A 21,955-nucleotide genomic window follows, 5' to 3' on the forward strand; every position below is an offset into this window, starting at 1 on the left:
GTTAATTTTCTGTATTGCTGAGTAGAATTCCATGGTATGAATACACAGATGGCCCAACTTATGATAGTTACCTACTGGTAAGTAAGCTGAAAATGGAGGAGGTCAAAAATGCATGGAATTCACCTAACCTACCAAACATAGGTGAGCAGCACAGAGCCTGGCTGAGCCTCGGCTGGTCATCTTTGTGACTGCATGGTCAACTGGGAGCTGTGGCTCCCTGGCACCACCCAGCATCACCAGAGAGTAAGGTATGGCGAGCCCAGGAAAAGGTCAGAATTCAAAGTATGGTTTCTTCCAAATGCGTACTGTTTTGCACCATCATAAATTCAGAAATTCATTAAGTTGAACTGTCATTAGTCAGAGTCCATCTAACCATAATTCTTGTATGCATTCACCTGTTAATGGACTTCTGGCAGGCTTCCACTTGTGCCACTCTTAATTAAAACTGATGTCAATATTCATGTATGAACTTTTGTATGGACATATGTTTTCATTTTCTTGAGTATTTCCCAAAGAGTGCAATTGGGGTCCTATGGTAAGTCCATATTTAATTTTATGTAAACCATGTGCTGGGTATTTTTTATTTACCTCATTTCATTCTGTTGACCACTTAACAATGAGAGTATTATTGTCTTTACTTTTTGAATGCTCTGAAGCTTGCAGAAGGTAAGCGGTTAATCTAAGCTCACTCCTCTGGAAGATTGGATATAGTATACACATGCAAGTTTATCCCACCCAAAAGCTTGTCTTCTTCCTACTACACTATCTGGCTTTTCTTTATTGACTCCACCAAGAGGACTTGATATTTGAACCCAAGAAAATAGGTAGAGTTACTTATGTCCTTCTAATCTCTACATTTACCTGGTCCAAGAAAGATTGGATGGCCAAGCTGGGAGCAACCCTATAGAGGGAGGGAAGGTGGCCACAGAGGCAGGAAGCCTGGATGGGTCAAAACACCAAGATATCACTGCTTACCACAGAAGCTATTAAAAGGAAAGGAGTGGAATTTGTACTTTGGGAATTTGCAGTTGATCGCTGACAGCCTGTTGGACTGACAATGCAGCCAATTAGCAATAAGCACAGAGGAGACAGCCATCTCTCCAGTCAGTGTCTGAGAAGGGCTTTTTAGGTCTTAACATCTAAGCAGCCAAGTGAGGTTAGGGTATCATACAATGCTGACCAAGGCAATCCAATCAATTAAAATGTGGTAAATACTGCACCATGGATTCCAGAACTCACAAACTAGGGAATCAATTCACTGGAACAAGGAAATAAAGGAACCAGTAGGGGTTAAGGTCAAATCTTTAGCAGCATTCTTAAGGGAGGAATTGACCTGCATAGCAAATCTGTTACCACTAAAGATGCAAACGTTGGCTAATGTCCAGAAATAGAGGCTATTAAAAATGCATTAGAAAGGTCATGTGTATATTTCTAGAGTTGACTAAAAACCTCTACTTTTATAAAATGGGGTCCTCTCTGTTTATTATAGTCTTTAGTGCCTGTCAATAAAAGAGGTGCTAGAATTTCACAGAATTACAGTTCTTAGAAAAGTGCATTATATTCCTTGAGTTCATAGCCAGTATATGGGATTAAAACATCAACAGCAGCTATAATTAGCGGTCGTGAAGTAGTTCCTGAGCTGCCCCATCTACTTCTCTAGCAGGGACCGGGCAGGGGCTGGGTAGCGAGTCCCTCCTACATGCAGTTCACTACAATCTTCGTTTGCTTTATGTAGTTTTCTGCATTTGTGTGATAGTTAACAATAAAAACAAATAGGATCATAAACATATTATTTAGAAATATGGTGGAAAACACCTGAAGAAATAGATAGGAGGGTTAGAAGTGGCTGTCTTTAGAGGACTAGACCTGAAAATACTGCTGTCACCAAATCTGTCCTGTTTTGCCCTCTTTGTGGTATGCACATCATTGAAGTGATGAGTTTGGCAACAGACAAAGGTTCTATTCATGAGACATCCAGGCAAGGAGAGAAGAGGGCCAGTCTCAAGCTCCTTCCCCAGGTAGGGCTTAGGGACACTAATGGGGTAGAGAAGTGGGGTGGTTTGGGTCATGGGGTGATGTGATGGGAGTCTAGAAGAGCAGTTTGGTGGCCTGCACATGCACAACCAAATGTCCTGGCTCTTCACAGGGCAGAGGATGGTGGGTCAGCATACTCTGAGCAGGGGGCCCTGTACTGACAAAAAGGTCACCCACTGGCCTTGTGTAGGACCAAGTGAACAGCTGGTGGTTTCACCCAGTTTGAAGTAGACAGAAATGGCCCCCAGATCCCTAAAAACAACTTACATGCCACACAGAGGCATTACCTACAGCAAAGCTAGTGGGAGCCTAATGCTATATTGCTTAGCTATAGGACCTCTAAAATAGGTGTTTGGGGGGTTTTGGGGGGAGGATGGACTGGGGATTGAACTTAAGGGCACTCAACCACTGAGCCACATCCCCAACCCTACTTGTATTTTTTTCTTTAGAGACAGGGTCTGAGTTGCTTAGCACCTGCTTTTGCTGAGGCTGGCTTTGAACTTGCAATCCTCTTGCCTCGGCTTCCCGAGTCGCTGGAATTACAGACATGCACCACTGTGCCGGGCTAAAATGGGTGATTTGTAAAGTCAACCAGAAGCAAGTAAGTAAAAGCAAGTGAAGCTAGTTAAGTCTAGAGGGTTTGTGGTTGGATCTGGAGTGTCCTCCAGGAGCTCCTTGGCCCCCAGTGCAGCACCGTTCAGAGGCGGGACTCTTGGAAGCGATTAGATCACGAGGGCTCTGACCTCATCAGTGGACTAATCCACTGATTGGCTTATAGCTAATGGCATGATTGAGAGGTGATGGACACGTATGAGGAGAGGCCTAGTTGGAGGAAGTAGGTGACAGGGTGTGTGTCCTGGGAGGGTGTACCTTGTCCCCAGCATCTCTCTCTCTCCCTCTCTCAGCTGCCTGCCATGAGGTGAGCAACTTTGCTCTACCACACCCTTTTGTCATGGTGTCCTGCCTCACCCTAGCCCCAAAGCAAAGGAGACAGCTGACCATGGACCGAAACCTCTGAAACCATGAGCCAGAATAAATCTTTCCTGCTCTAACTTGTTTTTCTTTGGTAATTTGTCATCGCAACAAAAAAAACCGACCAACACATCAGGTTTTCCTTCAGTTTCACTTACACAAACTTGAAGTGTCCAGAAGGTAAGCAGAGCCAAACTAATTGTTTTCATTTATCCATGTCAACTACTAAGTAAAAAAAAAAAAAAAAAAAAAAAAATCAAAGAGTGTAGTCATCTTTCCATCATTGGGGACAAAACACCGGAGATAAACAACTGAGAGGAGGATCTGTTTTGCCTCACAGCTTCAGAGGGTTCGTTCATGGGCAGCCAGCTCATGTCCGTCGCTCGGGGCCTCAGGGGAAGCAAACATCATGGCAGGAGAGCACGGCAGGGGAAGGCTGCTCATGTCACAGCAGCTACAAAGCCGAGGGGCAGCAAGGAAGGGGCCAGGGACAAGGTCCAGCCTTGTAGGACGAGCTCCCACTGACCACTCCTCCCACCAGCCCACTTCAAAAAGTTGCCATCGCCTCACACGAGTGCCATCAGCTGTGGAGTAATGGAGTGACCCACTGCTGAGGCCAGAGCCCTCCTGATCACAGGGTCCCGCCTCTGAGCACGGCTACACGGGACCAAGCCTTCAACCGGTGAGATTTGGGGGACATTCCAGATCCAAACCGTAATATGAAGTTTAAGATGTCTATTCCTACTCAGGTCTGTCTCCATGGACTCTCTATTCCCAGTGTCTTGTTCAGTGCCAGGAACCCAGGACGTAGCCAGTCAATGGGTTCCTAACGAATAAATGCCTCCTTTCATTCCAAAATCAGAAACACGGTATCAAACCCAGTTCTGCCACCACATGACTTAGAAAAATGGTTTTAATCCCTGAAAAAAAAAAATACATAGAACCTGGGAACACTTAACTAGAAAGTTAGATGCTAAAATACAGAGCTATTGGATCTAAGGCTTGGGTTTGATTATTCAGGCACATCTGCTTCATGAATGGAATTGTGTGGGAAGATCTGATTACACTTAATTAAGTAAAATTAGATATGTAAGAGTATCCAGCATTTCCTCAGGAATAAAATAAATGTGCAAAACATATTCATAGTAATTATTAATAGAAATATCAACCCAGGGCCCCGGTGAATGACCCAGACAATAACCACCTGGGCCAAAGCTATTTTTAACCAAGTCACAATCCGCACTTAACTACTATAGAACCCATAGCTGATCTTCTGTCATTTATGATGGTTTAAAAGCAAATGCAATAACTTTTGCTCCATGCAACATGACATACCCGCAGAAAACAAGCCAGATCCCAAGACCAGAGACTTAGAGGATCATAGTCACAGAGCATTGCAAAGAGGAGCACGTGTGTGGCCAACTCAGTTCTCCTGGGTACTTAAAACAGAGGGGCAGAGGGAGAGACTTTGCTGGTGTCTCTTTCTCTTCTAATAAAGGAACCAGCCCTATTGGATTAGGGCTCCACCCATATGACCTCACTTAGCCTTATGTATCTCCTTAGAAGTCCGATATCTAAGCATAGTCACATTGAGGTTAGGGCTTCAAAGTAGGACTTGGTGGGGAGGAGGAGTACCCACCCAGCAAGGGAACTGGTGGTGGCAGTAGGGAGAGGACACGTTCATGTGTGCAGCACTTCAGTTGACAGTGTTTTCACACTCCAGTTTTAATTTGAATCAGCAGAAGTGAAGCATTAAAATGATTATTAAATAACATTCACAGATGAAAAGTCTCAGAATTTTTTTTAAAATTTGTTCTAATTAGTTACACACGACAGTAGAATGCATTTTCCACATCTTACCTAAGGGAGTATAACTTCTTCTCCTTCTGGTTGTACAGGATATAGTTACACTGGTCATGTAATCCTATATCAGAATTTCTTTTGAGGATTAAAAACTAAACCAGCTTACTTCTTCATTTCATAAGTAATACACACACAGGTTCTTTAGACAAGAAGAATCATGTTAAATATACATGTAAAACTCATTTATTCTGGCAGAAGTGTTTTGGAAAAGTCTTGTCATCATTTTCTCCTGTTTGTTCTTTGTGGTTCTCCCTCTTTCTATATACAGCTAACACTGCAGAGCAAGGCCATCTGTGGAACTGAAGCTACTGTGGGGGTCCCTTGTCATTGTTTTCTTGTGATCACATGAAGAATTTCAGGGGATAGCTTAGAGTAATTTACTAGATTCCAGGGGCACTGCATAGGTGAGAATATTAGCAGGTATTAGAAAAGGGAACACTTAGAAGGGAGAAAGGTAGAGTGGATCCTCTCAGAAGAGGGACAGTGTGCTGCTCCTGAACTCCTACATCGTTGGGCGTCCCAAGGAAGTTTCCAGAAAGTCCTGCCCAGGTCCACTTCTTGACTTTTCACTAACAGCAAGACTTTTAAGCATCCACCGTGCAGGGTCTTACCCCATGGAGGGGATATTCTGCTATTATAACATGTTAAACATCTAAGGCCACTCCGAGTCACCTTGGTCTAAACTAACCAGTACTAATTGGAACTTGTTCTTACAGATTTTGTGATCTGGAGGCTTTGCTTCTAATTATCCTGTCGCTCTGAGTCCTGGAATCTGGTCTGGGTAAAGATCCCAAAAGTCCCTCCTTTGGGGCAACTAGTGTTCTTCTCACCAGCAGGGAGGAGCCCTTCAGGATGCGTCTCTCCTGCAGGTAGGTACCAGGCTGTTTGCCAAGGCGTAGTTCTCCCATTGACAGGCCAGGCAGGACCGGAGCAGCCTCAGGCAAATTGCCCTTCCAAGGAGAACACATGAGGGTCAGCACAGCAGGCCAGGTCTAGAGCCTCCTCCCTGCCCACCACTCACATCTGTTTGCCATCTATCTCTAACAGACGCGGTGCTCAAGGTGATGCTCCATAAAGAAGACACAGTGCAGCAAGTCCCCCTGGCCATCACCTCGGACCCCTCACGGTGCACTGCAAGGACTAGCTACCCACCCAAAAGGGGCCACAGGGTTGGAGGTTAGCATTAGGGGTTCAATTAGCGTTAGCTCCCCAACCCCAGTGCCAGACCAACTGCAGGCAACAAAGCTTCCCCAAACAGCTCTGCATGGAGAACCAGGCTGGCCACCGGTCGACAGATAAGCCAGCTGTGGGGACTCCAGGTCAGTTTGTGCAATCTTCCCGACTCTTACCCCCCACACACACCCATTCCTGACCCACCTTCTGCTGGCCCTCGCCTTAGCTCCTCCTCAGGGCCCTGCTCTTTCCCTCTGGAGCTGATGGCTGAACCTGGCCTCCTGGATTTTGTAAGGAAGCCCTTGCCAAGCCTGCTCCTCAGAATCCTGGTCCTGATCCAGGAAATACTTGCATGTGCTCCGAGTTAGACTTGTTTCCTACCTGCAGGCCTTCCCAGAGCCTTGGGCATGCTGATGAAATGGAGGGAAAACCTGAAAAGGCCCTCTAGACTTATTTGCTTCACTTGCTTTTAGTCTGTTGTTTTATTACAGTTTTAAAAGGGTCCTGTAGCTAAGCAATGTAGTATTAGACTCCCACCAGCTTCGCTCTAGGTAACGCCTCTGACACGTGGGTCCTGAGGGTAACAGTTGCCCATGTTGTTTTTCAGAAATTTGGAGGCCACTTTTTATCTAGACCAAACTATTTGAAGCTACTAAGCCCTTTCCTTGGCCTGTACCTATGTCCTATGGGTGACCTTTTGATATCAGAGGGTCAGAACTCCACCCGATGAGCATGCCAATGCTGCCGTCTTCTGAACTCACATCCTATGAGGAGCTGTAAGGTCTGATGGGCAGGCGGGGCCTCCGACGGCTGCCCTCTCCCTAGCTCTGGTCGCCATTCCCCAGCTTCAGACACCCTGCCTCTTTACCCATATGCACCCCACACCCTGCCCTCCGGGAGGCAGATTGGAGACTTGCTCTCCCAGTTCTCCTTGGCTATTTCACAAGCAAACTTTCTGGTTGGCAAGACTCGTCATTTCAGTGATTGGCAGGCTACACGACGGGCAAAATGGGCCTGGCAGGTGGCACCATGAGCTGGCGAGAAGAAAAGCCTACGATAGGCGCTTTCCTAAACTTACTGTGGGGGGGGGGGCGCCTCCCCCAGTTTGTTTGTGGAAACACCTTGGACCCTCTGGAGCTGGGGGTGGCCCCAGGACCGTGGTCTGGGAAATACTCACTAGGACACTGGCAGTGCAGGACTCCCGCCCCTGTGGCTGGTCACAGGCTCAATGTTGGAAATGCGGGCATGCTGGAAGGAATCAACACGCGCTCGGCAGTAGCTAGGCAAGGCGGACGTTGTCTGCAGGAGGCTGCGCCACTGAGCAAAGGCAGCAGGCAGGCCCAGCTGGGCGGGCAGTCCACCTTTTTGATCCCCGTGCAGCACGGGCCCCTGCTCTGATGGAGGAGCTGGGGGTTAAATCTACCCAATTGGCTCAAATCAGGGCAGGCAAAGGGAAGGGCTGGACCTAAAATGGCTACAGCTGGATCCCAATTAAGTCTAAATACTATATTCTGAAAATGGGCCACAGGACTTTCTATTTCTCACATCACCCTTCCCCAGAGCCCCCTCCCAGTGCCCCCTCCAGAAGACACAAGGCACAGGCCTCCTGAGGTTCACATTGGCTGGTTGCTGTGCACCCAGAGGGCCCTCCCTGTGTCCTCTGTTCCCATAATCCAGGCAGCTGGGACCTGGGCTGTAAGGCAGAGAAGCAGTCAGCACAGCTCTGTTATCAAATCCTCCGCTGTTTATCAGGAACAGGCTTTATTAACAAGGAAACAGAAACAATTTGTTATTGACTCTCCCTAGTCATTCTCTGCCCTTGTGTTCTGGCTCTCAGGAAGCCCATTCCGCCTCTGTCATTGAACAGAGAAGGCTGGACAGGGCTTCACGGCTCCAGACGCTAATGATCATCATGTCTTCCATTACGGCTGGCTCTTGCCTGTGACAGTCATTAATCAGGAATTCAGGGGCCACAGTGGCTGGCATGAGTTTGTCAAGGAAGTTCCGTGTAGAAACTCCTGGGAAAGTTTCCACGTAGGTCAGACACAGGCATGCAGGATTGTCCCTGACCCTCGTCCTCGCTAAAGGAAGTGAGAAGGGCTGGCTCCACAGATGGTCCCATGAGCCACTGCCCCAAAGTCACACCCTTGTTGAGCCCCTTACCCTTCCACATTGGATCAGAGCTGCTCTGTGACTTGGCCTCACCAGTAGAATGCAGCAGAACTGAACCTCTACCCTTCCAGGCCTGAGGCTCAGGAAGAGTTGAGTGATTTGGAAGCACAAAGTCTGGCTGCCCTCCTGGGGAAACTACTTAAAGAGCCACGTGGAGTGGCCATGTGACACTAGGGACACACAGCATCCTGACCAGCCCAGCCTTCTAATCATCCCAGCCAAGCAAAGAAGCTGAGTGTCCCAGTCCCACAGATGTCACATGGGGCAGCGATGAGCCACACTGCCCTGATTCCTGACCCACGAGAATCATGAGCAGTAATAACCTACTGCCTCAGCCGCCATGTTCGGGTATAGTGTGTCAGGCAGCACAAATAACTAAAGCAGAGAGGTTGTGGGGCCAGAGAACTTGGCACAGAGACTCTACCCACCCTAGAAACACAGCACACCCCATGTGCAGGGCATCTCCGCCCAGGAAACACTTCCTCAGTCCTGCTAAGTCAACCACACCCCAAACCTGTGTGGCAGATAAGGCCATCAGCCCACCGTATGGCTGGCTGAAGGAGGGGGAACTCAGCAGTGCAGTGCAGAAATGTGGTCAAGAGATCTGGGCTGAGGTCCTGTGGGGCTCCTGCAGCAAATCCCCCATCCCTGGGGACAAGGGTACTCCTCTTGCTGAGTCCTAGGGTGTGGTGGGAAGAGGTGTGCAGGGGGCAGAGGTGAGGTGCACTCATCTTTTTCTTTAAAATAGCTAACCAATCTCAGCTCACCACGGACCCACTGGTGAGCCTGGGACACATTATTTGATCTCTCTGGGCCTTTGTTTCTCAACTGTGAAAGGAGATGATCAAAGTATCAATCTCATAAAATGGCCAAGGATTAATTGAGTTGATTTTTGTAAAAGAGTTCAGGCAGTGCCGGGGCATAGTGAGTGTTCTATGTGAATCATCTACAGAGTCATACTGTATTATCAGGTGGTGTTTGATTCACAGTTAACCGTGGAGAGCTTCAGGGGGTGGACATTCCCCAGCATCCCTGTGTCCTCTGTTCCCATGACCCCAGCCTTGAAGGGTTTGCTCTTTACCATGGCAGTGCCAGGACCCTCTGTTTGGCAGTGAGGAGGGTGTGGGGAGCAACCAAGAATCACCTTCCCCAGAGTCACCTGCTCAGACTCCTGGGGTGCAGACAACAGAGTGGGGGTGCTCCTGGGGACCTCCCTCACTGATCCAGGAGACAGACCCAAAGGGAACACAAGTTGGGGAACCTGCTTAGTTAGACTCATGCCTGTCTTGCTCTTTATGCCAAAGGCAAAAGAGGATTCAGCTGGCTGCTGAGGTCAGAAGTGCATTGAGTTCAGTGAGTGACACTTTAGAGCCACAGAGAATACCCACCACACCGTCCGTGGAAGGCAGGGCAGCCAGGATCTAGAACCATCCCACACCATTTCATGACAATAATGTTACACTCTGTGGTTGGGTTCTCCAGGGCTATTCACAAAAATCTCAGAGATCATAGGAATGTGATGAGCATAAATGAATGAAGCACTGATTGCAAGTGACTGTTGAAGAATTTCTGTGCCTTATCTCCCTTGTTGTCCACAATAATCCTCTGGGCATAGCCTGTTATTATCCCTATCTCACAGAAGACCTTAAGACCTTAAGCTGTAACTAGCACCAGAGTTGTCACTCAAACTGCTCAGAGTTGGTTCTTTCATGTGCTCTTACCTTACTGCTGGTTATAAAAATTATACGGGTCATCAGCAGGAACTAGAGGGCAGTGTGCATGTCAGCTATGCAGGTGGGTGGGCCCAACTGCCTCTGTGGCTTCCAAGCACCAAAAGTGTTTAAAACTAATGCAGGGCCCTGTTGGCGCACGCGCCTCCTTAAAGCTGGGGAGTGTGGGAAGGCAGGCTGTGGCAGGCCAACCTTCCTGACCCTGATCTGTACACAGTGACATTAGGGAGATCAAGGCAGCTTAGCAGCTACTGTAACAACTGACGCTTCTTCTTTCATTTAAGTACCCAGTGCCTGTTCCACTCCAGGGTGCCAGATTAAACCTTCTCCATAACCAATCTGCAGTGTGGATATAAATATTCCCAGTTTATAGCCAAAGAAACTGATGTTCAGAGAGATGCAGTAGCATCCCCTTGCCTGTCCTACTCCGAAACCTGTGCTCTTTCCATTCCAGGTATGTGAGAAAGGACAGGTCGATCCTCCTGTGACACTAAGTATGGCTGCCTGCTCCTTGTTTATCAGCTAAGGAGCGTGAGGCCCAGCAAGGTGTGTGGCTTATGTCAAGTCCCAGACACGGAGTGAAGGAATTGGGAATCGAACCCACATCGTCTCCTTCCCTTGCCCTCTTCAAGGGCAGGGCCCCGGCTGGTCCCCTTCTGCCGCGTCCGGCTAACGAGTCCGGCGAGGGACGGCGGGGTTAAGAATACACAGGACACCAAGGTTCTTCATCCAGGAGGAAGCGTGTGTTTTATTGCCAAATTCGTTCCCCTTATATATCTTTTAACAGCTGCGGGAAGACACTCAAAAGTGAGGAGGGAAGAGTAATAACTGTGTCCTTGGGTTACCGTCACGTCACCGTCCCCTATCAGGAGGCTCGAACAGGTCAAGATGTTCCCGAGAGACACATATGCTCCAGGCAGATAAACAGGGAACTGCAAGCCCGCATCACAGCCTTGTGAGCTGGCCACATTGACATGCAGAACAAAGAACTGGGGGTTGAGTCCCCAGGGGCCAGGGCGGGCCTGCTACCAGCACCCTTCAGCATGCTGTGTCCCATGAGCATTCAGAGTGAACGGATGAAATGAGCAGCTGTGCACCCAGGAAGGGCAGAGAGGGAGGCTCTGGCAGGCACGGATATTAAAAAATGAGCAAGGGTAGAACAGACCAGCTGGAGCTCCCTCCTCGCCTGCTCACTCGTGGGGCGGCCCTGGACTTGTCTGTTGTTTCTGAACACGGTACCTCTGGGACAAAGTGTTCTTTCTGCATGTGACCTTTTCCCCCTGATAGGACACCTTTTGTCATTCTCTGATGGCCTATTCGCAGCTTCCCTCCACCTCTTCTATTTTTTTTTTTTTTTTGGCTCAAGAGAATCTATTTTTCACTCAGCCAATAATTTTTCCCAATATGTAATTCATCTTCTGTCTTGAGTTCAAGCCACATGGGGACAGGATACAACTATTTGTCGATGGCAATTCAGCCCACATGTCTACCAGCCTGAGAGCTGGGTTTTCCTCTTGGGCAATTTTGGTGTTTAGTGGGATGACGTTCTGGGACAGTGGCCTGGCTTGATGTCCCAAAGAAAAAGAATGATCCATCTCTTTTCTCTCAGTATAGCTTAATCAACATACTGGGTCCCTTTTGCAGCTAAAGGCTGAGGCGGCTGCTGTGATCAAGAATAATACTGGAGTGTCATCATGTGGCAGTGGTGGGGTGGCCCTGTCACCAGCTCTTGATTCTGCTGGGGAGGAGAGACATGGAATGACAGTGACTCTTTGCTCGGTTAGAGAAGGTGGAGAGCAGAGGAGCCTTCATGAGATGCTCCAGCTGTAGGAGGACACTTCCAAGAAGGGTCAGAGGGGAGGATCACACAGCCACAGAGGAATGGGAAGAAAACCACACCTTCTCTTCCCTTCATCTCTAGTTGAAATTTAGCTTTTCCTTCAATTATGACAGTAAACAAGAAAAAAGACTAGTACTACTAGTCCTGGGATTTGACATGCAGATCTCTATGTCATATTACAATGGCTACTGCTACGAAAGTCATCCACACCCGATCTTGTTATTTTCAATTCATTAGTAGAGCTGGGCACGGTGGTTAATGCCTGTGATCCCAGCAACCTAGACTGAGGCAGGAGGATCACAAGCTCAAGGCCAGCCTAGGAAATTCAGTGAGGCCCTGTCTCAAAAAAAAAAAAAAAATTAAAGGAAAGGGTGGAGATGTAGCTCATCAGTAGAGCACACCTGAGCTCAATCCCCAGTACTACAAAAAAAAAAAAAAAAAAATCATTAGTAGAAAGCACAGATAGCACTAGATCATAAATTGGGATTTAAGACTCTTCATATAATGTGCCAATATGCTAAGACATGATTTAATTGTGTTTTGCCTTTGTGATGCTACATATTTCATTTTGTGCATTGTGCAATGACTTCTGAGTAGGGGTCATTGGCTTCATCAGAACACGAGGAGGCCCATGGCATGACATTCTTTAAGATGTTCTGCTGTAAGGGAAGCCTGAGGTGCTTATGTTGTGTCCCCAATAGGAAGTAAGGAGGAAGGAGAGAGGGAGGAGGACAGAGAGGGGAAGAGGGGTGAGGGAGCTGGGATACTGATACGCTGAATTCCCCCAGCCAAATAGATGACGTCGTGTATTGGTAATAGGCTTATCTGGCACCAGTCTAGAAACGCAGGTGCCACATTTGGAGGTCAGCCCGTAGGTACTGATGTGGGTGAGACGATACGGCATGGCCACCTGGTGTGCTTTGCTGAGTTCTTCCTAGGTACCACACACCTGGATTTTACACATTAGGCACTTTGCAGATTTTATTTCATCTCCATAACATCGCTATAGGACGAGCATTGTTAGCTCTAGTTCAAAATGAGGAAAGAGAGGCTCCCTCCTTACCTGTCCGGGTTTGTCAGCTTTTCGTCACTGTGACCACAATATCTGACGAGAGCAACTCAGAGGAGGAAAGATTGGCACAGATTCAGGGCCTTAGATCTATGCTCTGCTGGCCCCAGGGCTTTGGCTTGGACCTGAGGTGAGACAGAACATGGTGATGAGTGTGGCAGAGGAATCAGCTCAGAGCAGCCAGGAAGCAGAGGGGTGGGGTGAGCCAGGGATGAGACACAGTCCCCAAGGCAGGCCCCCTATGACCTACTTCCTCTGACCAAGCCGTACCGGCCTACCATTTACACCACCTCTCATCTGTCCATTCAGCTATCCATGGATTGCTTAACCCACTGATGAGGCCCAAGCCCTCCTAATCTAGTCACTCTCCAAAAGTTGCCCCTTTGACCATTGCTGCATTGGGGATCAAGCCTTCAACACATGAGTTTTGGGGGAACATTCCAGATCCAAACCATAATACGGTCAAAGGTCAAATAACCAGTACACTGCAAAACTGGGCGTGGATCACAGGTTCATCCAGCTTAGAAAACAGCCTTTTGATTTTTCCACCTGCACGGCTCTCCCTCTGAAGTCTCAGAATGCCATTGGGACAGGGTCTGCTCACAGGCTTATGACCCCTGCTGTCACGTGCCCCATGCTTAGAGGTGTTCTGTACTAGCTTTAATGCTCTGCAATTTCACCATCTTGAAACTTCACTAATTTTGGAGCCCAGGGCATTTTGGTTTTGCACTGGACTGCAAGTTACGTATCAGGTCCGGACTCAGGGCCTTTCCCACCCTAATTCTAATTTCCCTAAGAAATGCATCTGACTCGAAACCAGTAAAAATGGGATTGACTCTAAAGAATTAATTGAAAACTCCCTGCCTCTTAGATAATAATTTTCCTCCCCAAAGTTACACCAGGAATTAACAGGTGATAATGATTTAACAGCATAACTCCCAGCACAAAGACTGGCCAAATGCCTTCTCAAAGGCCCTCGCTGTTACTTTAATCTTCTCACTTCTTCCCTGTGTTGCAGCACAGCAGTTAATGACCTACAATAAATCCAAGAAGCTGTGATTTGAGAGCTACCAAGGCCCAGCTTGGAAACAGATCTATATTTTCATTGAGAGGTGGTATCTAGGTTACCTGGGCCCAGCAAGGATGCCTCGATATTAAGGCTGTTCTTCTTTTAAGACCTAAATCGACATCTCTACTGTCTCACCCGGGGACTTGTATTTTTTCTTTTAATCACCCACACCCATCCTTTTATCTAACCTTTCCAGGCTGCTTGCTCTTTAAAGTGCCATGGCTGGATTATCAGACAAAGGTGATTGTAAAGGTGGTGCTGAAGGGCAACCAGAGGCCAGCAGGGGCTCCAGGGGCTTCAAGATGTGCCCCTGGGACCACCCTGAAATCTCGTGCTGAGGCTGCAGCCAGCACCCTTGCCACTGGAGCCCCCAACCCTCCAGATGTGCACATGACAATGTTCAGATACGTCACAAAGGATTGTGGGGCTCCTAAGACTTCATATTCACCTTTACAATTGCAAATCCCCGTTCGGCTGAAGTCTCTCTACTCATAGGTGGATCTATTTGACATGAGCTAAGTTTGAGTAATTCTCCATTTTTCTTAGGAAAGTGTATTAGAAAGTTCTTTATTCTCTCCAGCAGCTTTCCTGGGGAAAAACTAAGGGAATTCCTTAGGAAATCCAAGTTCTCAATCCTGTATCCTCAATTCCAAAACAGAAAGCCTCAGCAAACGGAGTCTTCTCAACCTATTTGATCAAGACCTGAACTAAATTGAACTGACATAAATACTGTCTTCAATTATCCTCTTTAGATGGAAATGTTCTACTTTTGCAGCAGGATTAGGAATGCAGTTGTTGGCAGGAGGCTCCCCCAGATCACCTGGAGCAGTCCACGGTGTAGAACAGATGAACCCTCGCACTTGGCCAAACCTGAAGCATCCGAAGCTCCCCAGGGCTCAGGCCACGCACCGAGCTCCTTCCCTCTCCTTAGAGCCTCAGGCAGGAGGCCCTGGCACGTAGGGCTGGATCCAGGCACAGTCTTCTGTGCAAGAGGCTGGGAAGCGGAGAAAAGGTGAGATGCACACATACCTAATTGTTCTCAGAGGAGCACGGGTTCTGTCCAGTTAGAGGGGCTCAGGAGGTGCTCCGAGAGGAGGTATAAGTGGAGTAAAAAGTGCACATGGAAAGGGGGATGTCAGTGGATGTGCAAGGGCTCTGTGGCAGGAAGCTGTAGGGACATGGGACCAGGGGATCCCTTTTAGGAGCAAAAGGCATAAGGAAAAACAGAAAAGAGAGTTGGAGAAGTCACTAGGGTGGCACTGGGGAGGGCCCCACTGGGGCAAAGCTAGGCGTGGCGAGGAGGCTGTGCTTCAGGAAGCTCCATTCTGGGAAAGCTGAAAGAGCTCGCCGTGAAGACGCCCAGAGACTTGGCCAAATCCAGGAAAGAGGAAGGTGGGCAGAAAGTGAGGGTCTTGGAGTCAGGAAGAGGATAATGCAAAAGGTCCCCTGCAGAAAACAGGGACCGGCGGGGTGGGGGGGAGGTGGGGGAGGGTGTCTCAGGACACAGCAGCTGGGTGAGCCCGGGGCGCTCCAAAAGGGGCCTGCCTCCCCTCTGCTCCACTTCACAACTGGTACACATGCTGCATCCCCCTGCCGCTGAGGCTCAGGCCTCAGGACCATCCACAAGGCTTCTTCATTTGTATTTCTCTTCTAACTCGCCCAGGGAGGCTTCATTATTTAAATCTCAAGTAATCCCCGCAAGGGTGCTTGCATGAGAAGTTTGTTTAATTACCTCCTTCACACACCCCTGTTGCACGGGGCCTCCTTGGGTTTATTGATCACTCAAGCTCCAAGCTTCTCGCTCTGAACTGACAGCTGGAGTAGCTCAGAGGAGGGCTCCAGGAGCAAATTCCAAGGGTCACTGTGTGCGTCCTGTACTGTCTGGGCAGCACTGCAGTGGAGAATGGGGCTCACACAGTGTGAAAAGACAAAGACCCCAGTCTCCCACCCCCCACAACCTCAGCTTGTTTTCTCAAGCGTCCCTGTGCAGGCCCACCCGAGGCCTTCGCATCCTCCCCTGACAGTCAGACCAAGCATCTGGCCCAACTGTGTGTCCATGGGAGTCCCTCCCTAGAAGAAAATACCTTTCTTACCCCAGTTCTTCATTGTCCCTTGACATTCCCAGAGCCTTGCTAGTTCCTGGCCACCTGGCAAAACTTCACCAGGCAAAACTGACCTTGGCCTCCTTTGAGGTGAGTTTTTCTGCAATCTCGCCACCTTGGAAGGCAGCTACTTTTAGCATAATTGTGTCTCTCCCTGAGGTCATGCCCAAGAGCAGAGGCGACTATGTCCTCATAGAACCCCAAGCAGGAAGTGCTCAGCCCTTGCTTTCTGTGTGCGCTAAAACACACATCACATAAAATTCACCATTAGCATGTCATTTGTATCTTCACGGTGTGTACCATCATCACCCCCACCCAGTTCCGGAATACTTCCATCATCCCAAAGGAAAAAGGAAACCCCACACACAATCAGCAAGCGCTCCCTCCTCTCCTCTCCTAAGCCTTGACAATGTCTGTCGGCTTTCTGTCTCTAAGGATTCGCCTGCCTTGGACATTTCCTATGAATGTTCCTGGCTTCTTTCATGCAGCCTGTTTGCAGGCTCATCCATGTGGAAGCTTGTGTCTGTACCCCTTTGTCTCTGGCTGGGTAATACTCACTGAGGGGGTGTACCACCTCTTGTATCATTCATCAGCTGGTGGATACTTGGGGTCAGATGTTGCTTTTGCATTATGGATATTTACTTCTGGTGGTGTCAATGAAGACTTGCCCTTTACCAATCAGGCAGCACAATGGAACATCTAAAAGTAAGAAGGCAGCCCCCCTGCAGAGCCCTTTGAAATCAACAGAGTTGTTTGGAGTGCTCTGTCAGGCCTGTCTCACGTCACCTTTATGACCACTCTGGGAGGCAGGTCTCATTATCTCCACGGAACAGATGAGGAAAACGAGGCTTACACAGGGCCACATGGCTCTCCACTGACGAGTCAGAGCTCAGCCCTCCTCCTCTGCTGCTGAATTCTTTCCCCCAAGCTGTGCTGCCTTCCTGACCCTGGTACGCAGAGGAGACTCACCCTGTTCCTCCATGCAGGGCCATGGTTCTGTGACATCAGCCCTAACTCACCGCCCTGATCCCCCCCTTCCCCTCCTCTTCCCACACAGTGTCCCTGCTGGCTTCTGTCTTCATTTGGAGCCCAGTGGGATCCCAGCCACGCACAGGGCAGCTCTTTGGGGAGTTGTCCTCCGCAGCGTCAAGAGGTTGCCACCCGTCCCTAGTCCTAAAAGGACTTCTCCTGCCTTTGCCCAACATGCTCTGTCTTTAGATTTACAGAACCCAGGACATCCAGATGCCGTTGTAACACCCCTGTCTAGTCTTCAGGACTAACCCAGAGCATGTCACTTGCTCTGAGGTTAAACTCGATGTCTGTTCCAAGAAAACACAGGAGCTATCGCTGCAGGAGGTTGAGCTCCATTGTGGTGTTTCAACCAGAGGAAAAAACTCATGGGGGGACACATGCCCTAGAGGACAAAGTAGCCTTTCTGCTCAGCATCTCTCTGAACCTCTTTCCCTCCCTGTAAAGCCCTTGGAGCCCCTGAGTTCCCCAAGATGAAGCTCTGAGTGACAGCCCCCCTCTTCTCAAGAACGCCAGTCTGGCTGGGGGTGCAGGGCCACACACCTGTGATCCCAACGATTTGGGAGGCTGAGGCAGGAGGATTGCAAGTTCCAGGCAAGCCTGGGCAGCTTAGCAGATGCTGTCTCAAAAATATAAAATAAAAGGAGCTGAGGGTGTAGCTCAGTGGTAGGGGGTAGCCTTGGGTTCAGCACTGCAAAAATAAAGATTGCCAGCTCTTGAAGAAACCTGATTTCTTCCTACCAACCCTCATCTCCTGAACACTGGCCTTCGAGTGATGAGCAGCCTGGACCTTTAATTTCAGTAACAGTGTATGTGAGCTCCACAAGTCATGGGAGTACAGGAAGAAAATGCTAGAATATTCATGAGCATTTATTTGCTGACTCATCTTTTTAAACTTCATATTTTTACTGTGTTTGGTAGTGAGCAAATCTATACTATATCATTCTATCCATGTAATTCATAATGATAACCTACATACATTGGGAGTATCTTCAAAATTTTTTTATACTAGGGAGTTTTCAAACAAGGACTCCACCACATTGCAGTATGGGCTTCCTGAATTCTGACTCTAATTAACCTCTGAATTCACAGCTCTGGTGCAGAATCTGACACACAATCTCTGAGCAGTGGAAATTTCTTCAGGTGTTCAGTGTATATGTGTTTTTAAATTTTTCAAATAAGTAGTTTCTAAAGACCTTTCTAGTCTCCTTACGTGTAATGCCCCATATCAAGCTGAAATCTGAATTCTTACTTTGAAATTCTCTGGAAGGAAAATCACACTACATTGCTTTTTTCCTCCTGTGCCCTCCATGCCTGGGAGCCACTTTGATTAAAGGTTCTCACTGCATTTGGAGTCCAAAGAGCTGGACTTGAGTTCTGCCCATGCTTCTTCCTGGTGCCGTGACTCGAGTCCACTGCTTCTGTCTCTGAGCTGCGGACTCCTCAGGTTTTCCACTCCCCCACCCACAGTGCGGTCCAAGGAAGACATATAGGAACGTTTTTGGAAATGCACAGAGCATTGCATATGGAAAGCATGTACTTTTTTCTTTAACTTGTAACTATGAAGCAAAGAATATTAAAATCAAAAAGTCTGGGCCCTGAACAAGCTTGTAGTCTGATCTGACCACCTGCAGGGGCTCTCTGTGCAGCCTCCTAAAACTCAGTGGCCCTGGAATTTATCCAGGTGAATTGAAAACTTACGTCCACCCGGAAACCTCCATGTGATGCTTATAGTAGCAGCTGCATTCATAATTTCCGTAACTTGAAAACAATCAAGATATCCATCAGTAGGTACATGGATATGGTGTGGTATGTCTATACAATGGGATGTTAATACTAAAAAGAAACAAGTAATCAGGCCATAGACATGGAAGAGCTTTACATACACATTACTAAGTGAAAGAAGCCAGTCTAGAAAGACCACATACTGGATGATTCCAACTTCCTGACATTCTGGAAAGGGCCAAACTGTGGTGATGGTAAAGGATTAATGGTTTCCATGGGTTAGGTAAGAGGAAGACATGAAATGGAACTTGGGGGGTGGGAGCAGTGGATTTTTAGGACAATAAACTACCCTGTGTGGCCAATACCTATAATTACACAATTGTCAAAACCCCTAGAATGTAGAACCCCTGGAGGGAGCCATAAAGTGTGGCCCTCGGGAGATGAGGTGCACCTGCTGTGAGCTAACTCTGCCCTTGACATAGACCAGATACACTTGTCTTTCCACAGCATCCGAATTTCTTGGATAACAATAAATTCACAAGCTATGTCACTTTCATCAGTTGCAATTCACCAAGCATTTGTAGTTTGCTTGGTAGTCCTAAGCCAGCAATCACAGATTCTTTTATTACTAATATCTATTAACTCTCAGATCACACATCACACTTTATACATGATGAAAGGGTTAGAAAGGGTTAAGGTGGCCACTGAGTTTTAGGAGTTTGCACAGAGAGTCCTGCAGGTGGCAGATAAGATTACAAGCTTGTCCAGGGCCCAGAGTTATCAGAGTGCAGAACTAGGCCAGAGTCCGGACAGCAGGCAAGCCATGGTCAAGCAGGGAGATTGGGCTAAGCCAAAGCCCAAGGACAGAGAGTCGGGGTTTGCCTCCTGTCAATCCCAGGATGCGTTCACTGGATGGTCTGATGACAGGTTGGTGTGAGCCATTGTGTCCAGTCCCCTGTGCTCTTCCTCTTATGGGCTCAGATGGGGGGGCAGGGGTTGCTGCACTTGGTGATCTGGTTGATAAGCTCATGGGCCTGGTGTTTCTGCTATGGAAAATGCATCCATGTGCTTCTGACTTCATGACTCAAGGCAGGGCCCGGCCTGCTCCGCCCAATACTGAAGTCCCACTGGGCGGGGAGGTAGTGGGGAGGCTGTGACCACTGGAGAGAGCAGCTTCCTGAAGTATCCCCTCCTTCTTCTGCATTTTGCTGTGGAAACAAAGAAACAATAATGTGAAGAGAGAATAATGTGAAGAAACAATTATGTGAAGAGAGAATCTACATCTCGATAGATGCGGAAAAAGCATTCGACAAAGTACAGCATCCCTTTATGTTCAAAACTCTAGAAAAACTAGGGATAACAGGAACATACCTCAATATTGTAAAAGCAATCTATGCTAAGCCTCAGGCTAGCATCATTCTGAATGGAGAAAAACTGAAGGCATTCCCTCTAAAATCTGGAACAAGACAGGGATGCCCTCTCTCTCCACTTCTGTTCAACATAGTTCTCGAAACACTGGCCAGAGCAATTAGACAGACGAAAGAAATTAAAGGCATCAAAATAGGAAAAGAAGAACTTAAATTATCACTATTTGCAGATGATATGATTCTATACCTAGCAGACCCAAAAGGGTCTACAAAGAAACTATTAGAGCTAATAAATGAATTCAGCAAAGTGGCAGGATATAAAATCAACACGCATAAATCAAAGGCATTCCTGTATATCAGCGACAAATCTTCTGAAATGGAAATGAGGACAACCACTCCATTCACAATATCTTCAAAAAAAATAAAATACTTGGGAATCAACCTAACAAAAGAGGTGAAAGACTTATACAATGAAAACTACAGAACCCTAAAGAGAGAAATAGAAGATCTTAGAAGATGGAAAAATATACCCTGTTCATGGATAGGCAGAACTAACATCATCAAAATGGCGATATTACCAAAAGTTCTCTATAGGTTTAATGCAATGCCAATCAAAATCCCAACGGCATTTCTTGTAGAAATAGAGAAAGCAATCATGAAATTCATATGGAAAAATAAAAGACCCAGAATAGCAAAAACAATGCTAAGCAGGAAGTGTGAATCAGGCGGTATAGCGATACCAGACTTAAAACTATACTACAGAGCAATAGTAACAAAAACAGCATGGTACTGGTACCAAAACAGGCAGGTGGACCAATGGTACAGAATAGAGGACACAGAAACCAATCCACAAAACTACAACTATCTTATATTGGATAAAGGGGCTAAAAGCATGCAATGGAGGAAGGATAGCATCTTCAACAAATGGTGTTGGGAAAACTGGAAATCCATATGCAACAAAATGAAACTGAATCCCTTTCTCTCGCCATGCACAAAAGTGAATTCAAAATGGATCAAGGAGCTTGATATCAAATCAGAGACGCGCCGTCTGATAGAAGAAAAAGTTGGCTACGATCTACATTCGGTGGGGTCGGGCTCCAAATTCCTCAATAGGACACCCATAGCACAAAAGTTAATAACTAGAATCAACAAATGGGACTTACTCAAACTAAAAAGTTTTTTCTCAGCAAAAGAAACAATAAGAGAGGTAAATAGGGAGCCTACACCCTGGGAACAAATCTTTACTCCTCACACTTCAGATAGAGCCCTAATATCCAGAGTATACAAAGAACTCAAAAAATTAGACAATAAGAGAACAAACAACCCAATCAACAAATGGGCCAAGGACCTGAACAGACACTTCTCAGAGGAGGACATACAGTCAATCAACAAGTACATGAAAAAATGCTCACCATCTCTAGCTGTCAGAGAAATGCAAATCAAAACCACCCTAAGATACCATCTCACTCCAGTAAGATTGGCAGCCATTATGAAGTCAAACAACAACAAGTGCTGGCGAGGATGTGGGGAAAAGGGTACACTTGTACATTGCTGGTGGGACTGCAGATTGGTGCAGCCAATTTGGAAAGCAGTATGGAGACTTCTTGGAAAGCTGGGAATGGAGCCACCATTTGACCCAGCTATTCCCCTTCTTGGTCTATTCCCTAAAGACCTAAAAAGAGCATGCTACAGGGACACTGCTACATCGATGTTCATAGCAGCACAATTCACAATAGCAAGACTGTGGAACCAACCTAGATGCCCTTCAATAGACGAATGGATAAAAAAAAATGTGGCATTTATACACAAT

This window comes from Marmota flaviventris, chromosome 14 (genome assembly GCF_047511675.1).
Source record: "Marmota flaviventris isolate mMarFla1 chromosome 14, mMarFla1.hap1, whole genome shotgun sequence".
In the NCBI taxonomy this organism is placed as follows: domain Eukaryota; kingdom Metazoa; phylum Chordata; class Mammalia; order Rodentia; family Sciuridae; genus Marmota; species Marmota flaviventris.